We start from the raw sequence: 15,163 nt of genomic DNA, 5'->3' as shown, positions 1-15,163 counted from the left end.
TCCATCCATTTTCTACCGCTTGTTATATATAATAAAACTTGGTTAAAATATTTCAGTTTGTGTATAGATTAGGGTTATAAAGTGCTGCAGTTCTAATGAACTAAAAACGGTACTATACTGCCTTCGAAAAATACCGGTACTTTTTGTCGTCATCACGTGGTGGCATTGCTGGTAAAATGAGCAGAGGCGCATGTTAGGCAACGCACACTCATGGTGTACTTACAAGCAGACACATTGTGGAAACGGCGAAAGGAGAATAGACGCATTTTGGCTTAAAAACGAACGATAAATGTAAAGCTATAGCACTGAAGCGTCGCTCTGCAAGAGGTGCTTTAAAACATGGCTAGCTAACTAGTGGCTAATGTCTATCTGCAGTGTTTTACCTACTTCTAAATAACTAATACTTCCTGCTATGGCGACAAATAAAGTACGTTTCTTACAAGTAACATCCCTGCAGGACGAGGAATAGCTAAACATGCTTCACTACACATCGTATGAGGATACAATAGCTAACCACTAACAGCAAGCTAGTGCTCCTCAATGTAAACATACATTGACTGATACCAAGTACAAGTGCCGTATATAGTCGATTACATCGATATTTTTTTTTATCACAAAATCTTTTGTGATATTTCATTGTTTATAAACTCAGGAAATATGTCCATGGGCACAGAAAAACTTGAATTATGGCCAATGTATGATCCTGTAACTACTTGGTATTGGATTGATACCCAAATATGAAGTATCACTCAAAAACTTATGTATTACATTTTAACAGAAGTGTAGGTAGAACATGAACAGTAAATGAACAAATAGATTAATAATCCCTCATAATTTTCACAAAATAATAGAATGATACACAATATGTTACTACATATGTCGGCAGCCTATTAGGAGCCTTTGTTTGCTTACTTACTACTAAAAGACAAGTATGTTCACTGTTATTTAATGCCAACATTGTTAATTGATTGCAATAATAAACACATGTGTAATGTATCATAACATTTTCTGTTCTAATAAGTCAATAATGAAATGTTTTTGTGGTCCTCTTTATTTTGAAATGTATTGAAATATATTTTGGTACCGGTACCAAAATAGATACATTATGAGCATATTCGCCAACACCGATAATTTTGGTTACAATAATCATAATGTTCATATGATTACTGTATTTTTCGGAGTATAAGTCGCTCCGGAGTATAAGTCGCACCGGCCGAAAATGCACAATAAAGAAGGAAAAAAACATTTATAAGTCGCACTGGAGTATAAGTCGCATTTTTTGGGGAAATTTATTTGATAAAACCCAACACCAAGAATAGACATTTGAAAGGCAATTTAAAATAAATAAAGAATAGTGAACAACAGGCTGAATAAGTGTACGTTATATGACACATAAATAACCAACTGAGAACGTGCCTGGTATGTTAACGTAACATATTATGGTAAGAGTCATTCAAATAACTATAACATGTAGAACATGCTATACGTTTACCAAACAATCTGTCACTCCTAATCGCTAAATCCCATGAAATCTTATACGTCTAGTCTCTTACGAGAATGAGCTAAATAATATTATTTGATATTTTACGGTAATGTGTTAATAATTTCACACATAAGTCGCTCCTGAGTATAAGTCGCACCCCCGGCCAAACTATGAAAAAAACTGTGACTTATAGTCCGAAAAACACGGTACATCCCTGGTTAAAACATTGCCTTTAAGTTTCTGTTGTGTTTCAATCAATACGTTTTCTGACATACAAAAGGTAACAGCTCGTCAAAAACTAATCTTTTTTTCCACTCTTTTGGTTAAGGTCGAAGCCATTATGCCGTGGAATTTATATCTATATGGCGGGTTGTAAAAAATAAATGAAAGAATAAAGAAAACCTTTTTTGGGGGACACAACCACATTAATGTGAACGTCGGTGTGAAGAAATCGAATCCCATTGTTGTTGCCCCTTGAGTCACGCACTGACTCACCTACTATTAAGTGTTTCGAGACACAGCTCGTGTACAATATAATATAAAGTCAACAGCCTGCAGGGCAGGATGAGTAATGAACGCTCAATGAACTAGTGGTCATCAAAAACCAGCCATTGCGGCCTTAAAGACCGTGAGCCACAAAGAAGCAAGTTGGCTCGGCATGCCATGCAAAGGCAGAAGGACAAACTGGATTAAAAAGACGAATAAAGACTAATGACGCTGAACAATCAGCAGGTGGAAACGTCAGGGCGGAGCCACAAACAGCAGACACAGGTCAACGTGACAAACGCAGATGGACGCTCAGCTGGAGACCTGCCAGAAGAACGGCGGTGGGTCGCAGCCTGCCCAGCGTGCCTAATACTGCGGACGTACTGCTCCGAGTATTTCTGTCGCTCAGGACCATCTGTGGTTGTCCTTGATTGCTTTGCTACACAGGGACTGATGGGGGTCAACAAGGAGGGGATGCGGGAAGGCTTTTGTCTCTCGCCGTGAATAGGAAGAAAAAAGAAGAAAAAAAAGACGTAGGAAAAGAAGCCTTCTGAAGGTTGAATGTCAGCTTGATGTGACGGCGACGTTGGGCCTTGGAACAGCTGTCGCTAAAGAACAACAACGATGTATTTATAAGCCGCTTGACAGTTTGATGACTCTGCTATATTCTTAAAATTGACATCATAAATTCTCATCTGTGTGCCCAACCTTTGCCTATTTCAAGTGGCATCTCTCCAGGTCACGTGTGCGTGAGTGACAGGAAGAAAACTCGCTTGAAAATCCGTCTGTTCCTATGGAAAAATAACATTTTATATCCATTAGTGTTGTCCCGATACTAGGGATGTCCCGATCCGATATTTGGATCGGATGCCGATATTTGCCAAAAAATGCGTATCGCAAGGCATGGGAAAATGCTGATGCAGATCCAGTTTTTTTTTTAAACTCCGGTCCGTGTTTTCCAACGCACCGATTTAAATAATACATTCCACTTTTCTGCTGCTCCCTAATTTCCGTTCCGCATTTTCCAGCACACCTTCAACACATCCACAGGTGTGTGGATTCTCACGCAGTTGCTTTTCGCTGCTGGCATTACACGACAGGCTCTAAGTTCTCACTCTTTTCTGTCTCCCTCTCACAGACAGCAAGCGCACCTTCTTACACACGTCACAAACTGTCACGTCATACGTCACATACGTATACGCCCTCCCCGAGCAGAGAGGTAGCAGCATGGCTAACGTTAGCTGTGATGCTAGCGCAGCCGTGCGAGCAACGTTCCCTCTAAGGTGCGCGCCTGTGCAATTGCGCACTGCTCAAGCGTCCTCTGCGCATAGCATTATATGCCACGCACAAAATCAAATAAAAAAAGAAGCGCATAACAATTTTCGACACACGGACACGACAGAGAAAACAGTTTTCGTCATCATTGTTCAAATATTGTAACGTCTGTCGAGACGCTTATCTCCATTCGGTGCCACACGCCCATACCATCAAAATGCCGAGGCAAAAATTTCCACATCAACACCGTATGAAAAAATTAGTGATTTTTTTAGTTGTGATTTCCTTCTCTGCATGAAAGTTTAAAAGTAGCATATATTAATGCAGTATGAAGAAGAATGTTTTAATGTAGACATGCAAGCCTTGAAAGACAATTTTGAAAATCAAGACTACTTTTCCTGCAAATGGGTGCATTTCTACCCTATATTTTAACTTTAGATTTATTCTCATATCAAACTCTTTTGGCTGTCTTTTTGACACTTACATCTGGCACCCCCCTCCACACCCCGGATTATAAATAATGTAAATAATTCAATGTGATTATCTTGTGTGATAACTGTATTATGATGATAGTATATATCTGATAGTATATATCTGTATCATGAATCAATTTAAGTGGACCCCGACTTAAACAAGTTGAAAAACTTATTCGGGTGTTACCATTTAGTGGTCAATTGTACGAAATATGTACTTCACTGTGCAACCTACTAATAAAAGTCTCAATCAATCAATCAAAACACATAGAAACATCATACTGCTGTGATTATATGCATCAAGTGTTCATTCAAGGCTAAGGCAAAATATCGAGATATATATCGTGTATCGCAATATGGCCTTAAAATATCGCAATATTAAAAAAAGGCCATATCGCCCAGCCCTAGTTCAATGATGCCATTTCTGTTTGTCATGTATAATTTTGTCTATTTTGTGTTTATCCTTGAATAAACAGGTCAGTTTCTTGTTACCAACCATTGTGTATTATTCAAACTCCCCTAATTCAGCTGGCTAGTTGTTATCAAGAGTACTAAAACCCTTTTAAACATGATTCTGACAACTAAGTAGGCTAAATAACTTTAAACTTTAATACATGCTCGGATAGGCCAGTATCGGTAAGTATCGGTATCGGTCAGTATCGGTATCGGATCGGAAGTGCAAAAACAATATCGGTATCAGATCGGAAGAGCAAAAACCTGGATCGGGACATCCCTACCCGATACCAATATTTTGGTACCGGTACCGGTATTTCGATACTTTTCAGTATTTTTCAATACTTTTCTAAATAAAGGGGACCACAAAAAAAATGCATTATTGGCTTTATTTTTTTTTTAAAAAAGGCTTAGAGTAAATTAAACATATGTTTCTTATTGCAAGTTTGTCCTTAAATAAAATAGTGAACATACGACAACTTGTCTTTTAGTAGTAAGTAAACAAACAAAGTCTCCTAATTTAGTCTGCTGACATATGCAGTAACATATTGTGTCATTTATCATTCTATTAGTTTGTCAACATTATTAAGTACAAGTGGTAAAAAATGTATTATTTTTAATCTACTTGTTCATTTACTGTTAATATCTTTAACATGTTGTATCTACACTTCTGTTAATATGTAATAATCACTTATTCTTCTGTTGTTTGATACTTTACATTAGTTTTGGATGTTACAGGATCATACATTGGTCATATTCAAAGTCCTCATGTGTCCAGCGACATATTTCCTGAGTTCATAAACATAAATTTAAAAAAAACCGAAAGCAGATTTTGTGATGCTAAAAAGAATCAATATAATCATAATAGTATCGACTAGATACACTCCTGTGGTTGGTATCATTACAGTGAATGTTAGGTGTAGATCCACCAATGGCGTTTGTTTACATTCAGGAACGGCGTCATTAGCGGTGACGCCGGTGAGCTACGGTGTGTAGTGAAGCATGTTTAGCTAATCCTCATCCTGTAGGGATGATACTTGTAAGAAACGTACTTTATTTGTCGCCATGGAGGCAAAGATTAGTGATTTAGAATTCGCTACAACACTGCAGACAGACTTTAGCCGCTAGCTAGCTATCCATGTCTTAAAGCAGTGGTCCCCAACCTTTTTGTAGCTGCGGACCGGTCAACGCTTGAAAATTTGTCCCACGGAACGGGGGGGGGGGGGGGGGGGACATTTAAAAAAAAAAAGTTTTTCTTTTTTTTTTCTTTTTTTCATAAAGAAATACAATCATGTGTGCTTACGGGCTGTATCCCTGCAAACTGTATTGATCTACATTGATATATAATGTATAAAATGTGTTTTTCTATGTTGATTTAATTTAAAAAAAAAATATATATATATATATTTTTTTCCTGGTACCAATCGGTCCGCGGACCGGTACCGGGCAGTGGCCCGGTGGTTGGGGACCACTGTCTTAAAGCACCTCTTCCTGAGGGCGTTTCAGTGTTATAACTTCACCTTTATCGTTAGTTAGCCAAAATGCGTCCATTCTCCCTTTTCTGTCTACACACTGTGTCTGCTTGTAAGTACTCCATGATTGTGCGCTGCCGAACATGCTCCTCTGCTTGTAAAACCAACAATGACACGGCGTAACGACGACAGGGAGTGCAAGGGGTGAGGGACCGGTACTTTTTAGAGGCGGTATAGTACCGAGTATGATTCATTAGTATTGTGGTACTATACTAATACAGGCATACCGTACAACCCTAATATCCACAGTATCTTCGTATTGATTTTCGATAAAAAATGTTTTCCCACATTAACATCTCAATTTAAAAGGGGACCAATGATGACTCTAATCTACATTTAGCACTTCCTTGTAGTCTAGATTTGTACTCGCTATGCTTTGGTGTACATTTTGCTCCACAGTCACATCTGCAACCTCTGCAAACGGTTTGTGGGTGTAGGAGTTCCTTTAAGATTGCAAATGAAACCACATGATTGGCAACCAGGAACAGGTGTGCCTTGATTGCTAATCGGGGACAGGTGAAGAAGTCGGTGGTCAGACTGGAGAACAGGTGACTAAAGGAAAAAAAACAGGAAGTGGAAGTGAAAATAAGAGCTCTGGAAAGGAGACATTACAAAACACAGGGACATATAGTCCAAGCCTGTCATGACCAATAGTACGTAGGTCAATATATGCTAATATCTCAACAAAACAACTACCACTTAGCTTTTTTTAAAGGTAAAAAAAAGCAGATTACAATATTCCGAATTATTTTCATGATGATTTTATTTTCACTAATGATTTTGCTGACCTTCTTGTAATTTTTTACATCTGTAATGCACTTTGAATTGACATGCATACAAATTGTGCTCTAAAATAAATGTGCCTTGCCTAACCTAATCCCTTTGAGATACAACAGTTCTTGTTTTTATTGTTATTATTCCTTACGAGTATAGTTACAATGCCAACTAAAACATTTTTGAAAACTTACAATTTTTTGAAAGAAATTTGTGTTCATCGTGACAGGACGCACGGAAACATTAAAGACCAATAACACGCATAATAATATTGCATTTTATCTATAGTATTTTAGTGTAATGATTTAATCCGAGATGTGTTCATTTTGTCTTTAAAATGTGTGGCTAAATGGCCTATTGTTGACACACTGAGACGGCGGCTGCTTCTGCTTCGTCTCAAACTTGTTAAAAGTAAATTCTAGATCATAATTAATTAATCTCTCACATGGTAGTAGACAAATGTGGCCATGGTCTGACAGTCTGGTCGACTTTGACATCCCCCGAGATGGCGAAATAGAACCCGCAAGATGCTTCCTGCAGGAACTTTTTTTAACCCTTAGTGAGGATTGCGATTGAATCTTTACACGGAATTATGTGAGCGTCCCATCGGTCGGCATCCCAGCGAGAGTGGAAATATTATCTGTTTTATTCTGGTTTGTTATTGTTAGTTTGTATGTTTAGCACATTGCAATGCTGCGGATGCTAGTGTCACAATGAAACTGCATCCATCACTCGGCTTCTAAAACTTATTGCTCATCCACTTTGTGTTCGAGCTCAAAAATATAAGGTCCTGGATCGTAATTTTTCCAAAAGTAATTGTTGTTGGCTCTCACAAAGTCTGCTTGATTAGCATTGTTGCTGATGGGGAAGGGATCTTTGGTTGCTAATGCGACGCCAGACGATCACGTGACTGGCTTCCTCATAATCTCTTAAAATGTCTCAGGAATCCCTGCGAGATTGTTATGATTTTGATCATATCTATTTATTCGCAAACTTTGGAAGTCTTTTGGTGTCATAAATCAGTCATGTATGATAATAGCTTCAATACAGAAGCAACTTGTTTTTCCACTCTACTGGTACTTAAAAAGCAGACTCATGTCAGACTCTGGGGGATGTGATCTTCAACTCTCCTCCTAAAGATAGACAGCTTGTTAGCCAACATTTTTGGGGGTTACTTGTTTGGGGGAGAAAAAAATAACATTTGACCAATGTCTAATTGTATTTCTGGACTATGTATGTCAAAAATCCAATAAACAAATGTTTAAAAAAACAAAAAACAGAAAAAACAACAGCATACATTTGTATGTTGTTTATACTGCTGCCATACTAGTCCATAGCCTGGTCACCTCTCGCCTGGACTACTGCAACTCTCTCCTGTTTGGTCTCCCTCACAAGTCACTTCACAAACTTCAGCTTCTCCAGAACTCTCCAGCCCGGATAATCACCAAAACCTCTTCAATCCAGCACATCACCCCTGTTCTGCAGCAACTCCACTGGCTACCCATCAAACATCGCATCCACTTTAAAATAATTCTCCTCACTTTCAAAGCCATCCATAACCTCTCTCCATCTTGTCTCTCTGACCTGATCCATGTCGCCACACCCTCACGTTCCCTAAGATCCTCTTCATCCATCCATCTCACTGTCCCTTTATTTAAACTGTCCACCATGGGTGCCCGAGCTTTCAGCCGCTCTGTCCCACATCTTTGGAACTCTTTACCACCAGACCTTCGCAACTTAGATTCAATATCTATCAATACATCTTATATATATTATATATATATCAATATATCTTATATATATATATATATATATATATATATATATATATATATATAAAATATAATATATATATATATATATAAAATATAATATATATATATATATATAAAATATAATATATATATATATATATATACATATATATATATAAAATATAAATAAATATATCATATATATATATAATATATATATATATTATATATATATATTATTATATAATACATATATTATATATATATATAATATATATATATATAATATATATATATCTATCAATATATATATATCAATATATCTTATATATATATATATATATATAAGATATATTGATATATATATATATTGATAGATATATATATATTATATATATATATATTATATATATATATATAATATATGTATTATATAATAATATATATATATAATATATATATATATTATATATATATATGATATATTTATTTATATTTTATATATATATATATATATATATATATATATATATATATATATATATATATATATATATATATATATATATATATATATATATATATATATATATATATATAAAATATATATATATTCAATATCTATCAATCTATCAATATCCCTCTTCAAATCAAGACTCAAAACACACCTATTCCTGACTGCCTATTCATTGCAATCATCTTTTCTTCTCTATTTTTGTTGTTGTTGTTTTTTATCCAATTTGATTTAATTGTTGTGATTTTGTACGGTGTCCTTGAGTGCCCAGAAAGGCGCCTTATAAAAATTTTTTTATTATTATTGTATTTGTTCATTTGAAGGACAATGTGGAGTTACATTAAGAAGATGGCTGCACCAGATTTAGCACCATGCTAATTTCCATCTGTAGTCCTTTTATGGCGCATTTAACATTCACAATTAAAAACGTACAGTAGGAAGGGGTGACAGGCTAGTTTTACCCTACTGATAATGTGTTGTTGCAAAAGCCCCCCACTCACATGAAATTCACCCAGGAATATGAATCTCTTCCCTACTGTATGCAAACGAGTGACCGCAAAGCAATGCATGTACAGTATATGGTGGTTATAGACGCTGGAAAAGATACAGACTTCCTCTTCATTTATCGTTTGGTTAATTGATTTATTGAATATTGGGTAAGGACTTATCTTTGTTAGTTAGCACATGCATAAAATAATCTGAAGATAAATTCAAAAGCAGATGGCTAAATTAGAGCCACTGAATAGATGTACGCTTCATAATTACATTAGTCGATTAATCGGGAGGATAGTCGATGACAATAATAGTCGGTAATCACAGAGCAGGACAGAACAGTATTTTGTGACTGCACTCAATTTAATTCAATATTGTTTTTTTTAATTTTTAGGTTTTGATAGATTTTGGTGAATGGTGTTGTTGGTGTACCTGCACAAGAGACATGATATCCACGTTATACAGAGTGGTGGGCAGATTTTTTTGGTTTGTTTGATCTATATCTTAAACCAGGGGTCGGGAACATTTTTAGCTCAGAGAGCCATGGAAGCCAAATATTTTCAAATGTATTTCCGTGAGAGCCATATAATGTTTTTTAACACTGAATACAACTAAATGAGTGCATTTTTAAATAAGACCAACATTAGAGTATACCACGTTTGTTATTCTTTTTAATAACATTTTTATTCTGAAGCTAACTAATAATGAATAAAATACTTCTTACCATTAATGCTACTTCTTGAACAGGCGCGGTAGAAATGGATGGATGGATTAAAATGCATGAGAATGTTTTATATTTTGAACGTTATTGTTAACACTGATTACCAGTGGAATTATTCATTACTTATTGTGTTAAGCAATGTCAGCTAAGATTAATCTGAGAGCCAGATGCAGTCATCAAAAGAGCCACATCTGGCTCTAGAGCCATAAGTTCCCTACCCCTGTCTTAAACCAAAACTTCGAAAGCTGAATAATGCCCGTATTGGGCTCATTACAATGTTAATACTGCAGAGCCATTCCTGAATTAGTGTCAAATATCCTCAGATGCAATTAGAGAATGAGACGGGCCTTCTCGTTTCTCATTTATGTGGCACATGACATCAAGTGAATGAATATTGAAGAAGTGTGTTGTTGAAATCCTATCATCGCCACTTGACTGTTAATGGGGACGCTCCAGGTTTCAGCATACAATGTCTCAGAGGTGCCTGGACTCATTTATTTTGCTTTTAGTTCCTCATGATTCTGAGTTGCATTGCTTTGCATAAAAGGGCAGATGGGAAATTTTCAGGCAAATGAAAAAAAAAATGTCAGCGGTCTTCAACTCCCATGTTACGTTTTCTACACCTTTTTAATAGCTATTTAGCCACTATCTCATCCTCTTCCTGTTGCACCTTCTTTGATTGGCAACCTACTTCCTACACTATCGGAGCCTTGTGTCACCCTGACCTCTCTTTGGCCATGAAAATATATTCTCAGGTCCTCCGCAGGCACCAACAAAGCCATGGCAACAACAAGAATCTTCTGTCAAACTTCCAAAAAAATAAAAACAACACAAAGGCTTGAGATGTGTGCAAAGACTAAAGCAAAGTGAGCCAAAGAAAATATAAGATGTACTTCTGCCATCTCTTCCCCTAGTTCCATCAACATTTTCTGGCCGACATAAATAGATTTTGTGGATTCCTCAAAGGGGTGTTTTTATATTAACAGAACGGCAGACGTAAAACTAAAGCACAGTGAACCCTCAAAAGTCCAATTCGCATGATGTTAGTATTTGACCAATAAAATAACACAATGTGTCTCCATCTCAACTAAGGCAGATGGTCAACCCACACTCAGTCTTGGTCTCGTTTGAACTTTCTTTCTTAGTGGGAGTTTTTCCCTTGCCTTAAGTCACCAACAATAGTGGCTCATAGTGGGAATAAGTTTGTTTTTAGGTCCAAGACCATGCTTTGTCTTAGCTAGGGATAGGTACGGAATTCGGTACTTTTATAAACACCGACCAAATTCCATCGGTACTGACGAATATCGATTCAAGTAGATTCAAGCAGTGCCATATTTCAATACCTTTGTAGAATAAACACCGTCTCACATAAACAATCACTGAAGCAGCAGTCAGGGATGTTACAATCAAACAGCTGAGCACAATACATCAAACAGCTGAGCACAATACATACAGTATTAATACTTGGTAGGGCACAAAAAAACACATTCTGCTTCCTCAAAAAAGCTACTTCCTAGTTAGACAACATACCATAGATAGCCTATATAGCACTGTCATTTAATGTCTTGGAAGTACAACCGGTACTGTATCGGTTCAAATGTCAACGGTACCCATCCCCAGTCTTGGCACATACGTAAAGTGCCTTGAGACAACTTTTGTTGTGATTTGGCAGTAGGAATGCACCGAAATGAAATTTATTAAAGTAGCATTAAGTAACATTTCAACCTTCATAAAATATTTTCACAACTTTTGGGATGATACATGGACTTACAACTGGTTGAATGACACCTCCGTCATGGCCCGAGGGAGTCTGTATCGCTTTCACTGGCACTTAGCGAGACTGAGGAGTGTGGCAGGATCCCTGCCACACAAAAAACTACAAATGTGCTGACTTGCTTTACGGCATACCTCATCCCCTTCCCCCATTCTTTGCAAAGACGGAAGTCACTGCAAACGCCTACGTGCCAACAGAAAACTAAAAGAAGAAGAAAAACGCCTACAAGCAATTACTGCTATCATGGCAGAAGCTACAAAACAACCAAACAAACAAAAGGTTTTGTCTGAGGAGACAAAAAAATAAAAAGAGAGGCTACCTGGATAAAAAGACAGTCAAGGATCAACATTGCCCCGGCTCTCACTCGCTGACTTAAGGTCAAATATGAGGAGGGATTTTTTGACTGATGCTGCCTTGGCTCTGTTCCTGCTGGACTAATAAGTACCTTTCAATGCTCAAATCAAAATGCTAATGCTAATGTTAGCTATCGGAAATTTGCCTATTAGCAATAAATAGCCACCATCTTGTTAGTTCGCAGTTCCACACTGACACGACAGCCACGCAACAAACTCAAAAGTTCTGTCTAAATAGAAAACAATGGGATTAATGCAAACCAAAAATGTAAAGTGTGGTCTTCCTTCTGGCGAAACACTACCGCTTTGGTCCACTTGCGCGGCCAAAATCAACCAAAACTGAAAGTTCTTAGGTGGGGCTTTAAAGAAACGTGCCGTTTCGGTGGTGAAAATTTCTCCGCATCATTAATTGGCAATAAAAAAATAAGTATTATCAACGGTTAACTTCTTTCTAGACTTCTGAGTCAATTAAATATGTTGAATTCTGAAGGGAGGCGTAATTTTTTTTGTAAAATACATAAAAAACGGTCATTGTAGAATTTTTGTTTTAGAATTGTAGAAATAAATAGAATAAAACTGGAAAAATACAGCAAATAAATAAAATAAATGAAAGAGCAGAAATGTTGACACTGTAAACAAATCAAAACAACAAATTAATCAGAATTGAGAAAGTGAAAAATCCTAGCTTTGGCATTTGTTTGTGGGCTTTCTGGTTTGTTTCATACAAGAAATGTGTGTTATTTACTTTTTTAAACCATATTTAACAAAATAAATAAGTGACTTACTGTATGAGTGTGGTTTCATTTTGTCCAGCAGAAGACGTGTGACCTTATACACGCACAAATGATATAAAAATTCATATTTCCTGGACGCTGATTTTAAAGATAATGTACATGTCATTGTATATCTAATATATTGATGACCTGGGGTCCTTATGTATCAAGCTTGCATATGCACAAAAACCTGCCATATGCCCCTTTTCAGGGCAAAAGTTGAGATGTATCAAGAATGAACTTGGCACAGGAAGTGGATACTTTGGCGACACACACAGGTAGTCGTTTGGACTTTGCCAACATTTGATTTCAACAATGTAACAAAGATGGAGACAAGGACACCAAATTCACTTTTTCGCCAATGCATTTAAGGCTTCATATATATATATATATATATATATATATATATATATATATATATATATATATATATATATATATATATATATATATATATATACAGTAGCATCGCTAACCCAACAAGGGACTCCTCCCAGTAGCTCCACCCACTCAGCAGATGACTTTATGAATTTCTTTAATAAGAAAATTTAAGTAATTAGAAAAGAGATTAAAGACAATGCATCTCAGCTACAACTGGGTTCTATTAACACAGATACGACTGTATATACAACAGACACTGCCCTCCAAAATAGTTTCTCCCTCTTTTATGAAATAACATTGGAGGAATTGTTAAAATGTGTAAATGGGACAAAACAAACAACATGTTTACTTGACCCAATTCCTGGGAAACTTATCAAGAAGCTTTTTGTTTTATTAGGTCCATCAGTGTTAAATATTATAAACTTATCACTTTCCTCTGGTACTGTTCCCCTAGCATTCAAAAAAGCGGTTATTCATCCTCTACTCAAAAGACCTAACCTCGATCCTGACCTCATGGTGAACTACCGGCCGGTGTCCCACCTTCCGTTTATCTCGAAAATCCTCGAAAAAATTGTCGCACAACAGCTAAATGAACACTTAGTGTTTAACAATCTCTGTGAACCTTTTCAATCCGGTTTCAGGGCAAATCACTCTACGGAGACAGCCCTCGCAAAAATGACTAATGATCTATTGCTAACGATGGATTCTGATGCGTCATCTATGTTGCTGCTTCTTGATCTTAGCGCCGCTTTCGATACTGTTGATCATAATATTTTATTAGAGCGTATCAAAACGCGTATTGGGATGTCAGACTTAGCCTTGTCTTGGTTTAACTCTTATCTTACTGACAGGATGCAGTGTGTCTCCCATAACAATGTGACCTCGGACTATGTTGGGGTGGCGTGCGGAGTTCCCCAGGGTTCGGTTCTTGGCCCTGCACTCTTTAGTATTTACATGCTGCCGCTGGGTGACATCATACGCAAATACGGTGTTAGCTTTCACTGTTATGCGGATGACACCCAACTCTACATGCCCCTAAAGCTGACCAACACGCCGGATTGTAGTCAGCTGGAGGCGTGTCTTAATGAAATTAAACAATGGATGTCCGCTAACTTTTTGCAACTCAACGCTAAGAAAACGGAAATGCTGATTATCGGTCCGGCTCAACACCGACATCTATTTAATAATACCACCTTAACATTTGACAACCAAACAATTAAACAAGGCGACTCGGTAAAGAATCTGGGTATTATCTTCGACCCAACTCTCTCGTTTGAGTCACACATTAAGAGTGTTACTAAAACGGCCTTCTTTCAACTCCGTAATATCGCTAAAATTCGTTCCATTTTTTCCACAAACGATGCTGAGATCATTATCCATGCGTTCGTTACATCTCGTCTCGATTACTGTAACGTTTTATTTTCGGGCCTCCCTATGTCTAGCATTAAAAGATTACAGATGGTACAAAATGCGGCTGCTAGACTTTTGACAAAAACAAGAAAGTTGGATCATATTACGCCTATACTGGCTCACTTGCACTGGCTTCCTGTGCACCTAAGATGCGACTTTAAGGTTTTACTACTTACGTATAAAATACTACACGGTCAAGCTCCTGCCTATCTTGCCGATTGTATTGTACCATATGTCCCGGCAAGAAATCTGCGTTCAAAGAACTCCGGCTTATTAGTGATTCCCAGAGCCAAAAAAAAGTCTGCGGGCTGTAGAGCGTTTTCTATTCGGGCTCCAATATTATGGAATGCCCTCCCGGTAAAAGTTAGAGATGCTACCTCAGTAGAAGCATTTAAGTCTCATCTTAAAACTCATTTGTATACTCTAGCCTTTAAATAGACTCCCTTTTTAGACCAGTTGATCTGCCGTTTCTTTTTTTTCTTTTCTACTCTGCTCCGGGGTGGACCGCTAGCCTG

General features: G+C 37.0%; 1 protein-coding gene across 3 annotated transcripts in view; it reads right to left on the bottom strand.

Moving 5' to 3' along the window:
- Positions 1-15,163, bottom strand: part of aven (apoptosis, caspase activation inhibitor) — a 132,798-nt gene that overhangs the window by 44,060 nt on the left and 73,575 nt on the right. The window lies entirely within an intron of this gene.

Source organism: Entelurus aequoreus, linkage group LG23, assembly GCF_033978785.1.
Source record: "Entelurus aequoreus isolate RoL-2023_Sb linkage group LG23, RoL_Eaeq_v1.1, whole genome shotgun sequence".
NCBI classification, from domain to species: Eukaryota; Metazoa; Chordata; class Actinopteri; order Syngnathiformes; family Syngnathidae; genus Entelurus; species Entelurus aequoreus.
Note: the sequence above shows the minus strand (reverse complement) of the source record. Positions and strands in the feature narration are given on the sequence as shown.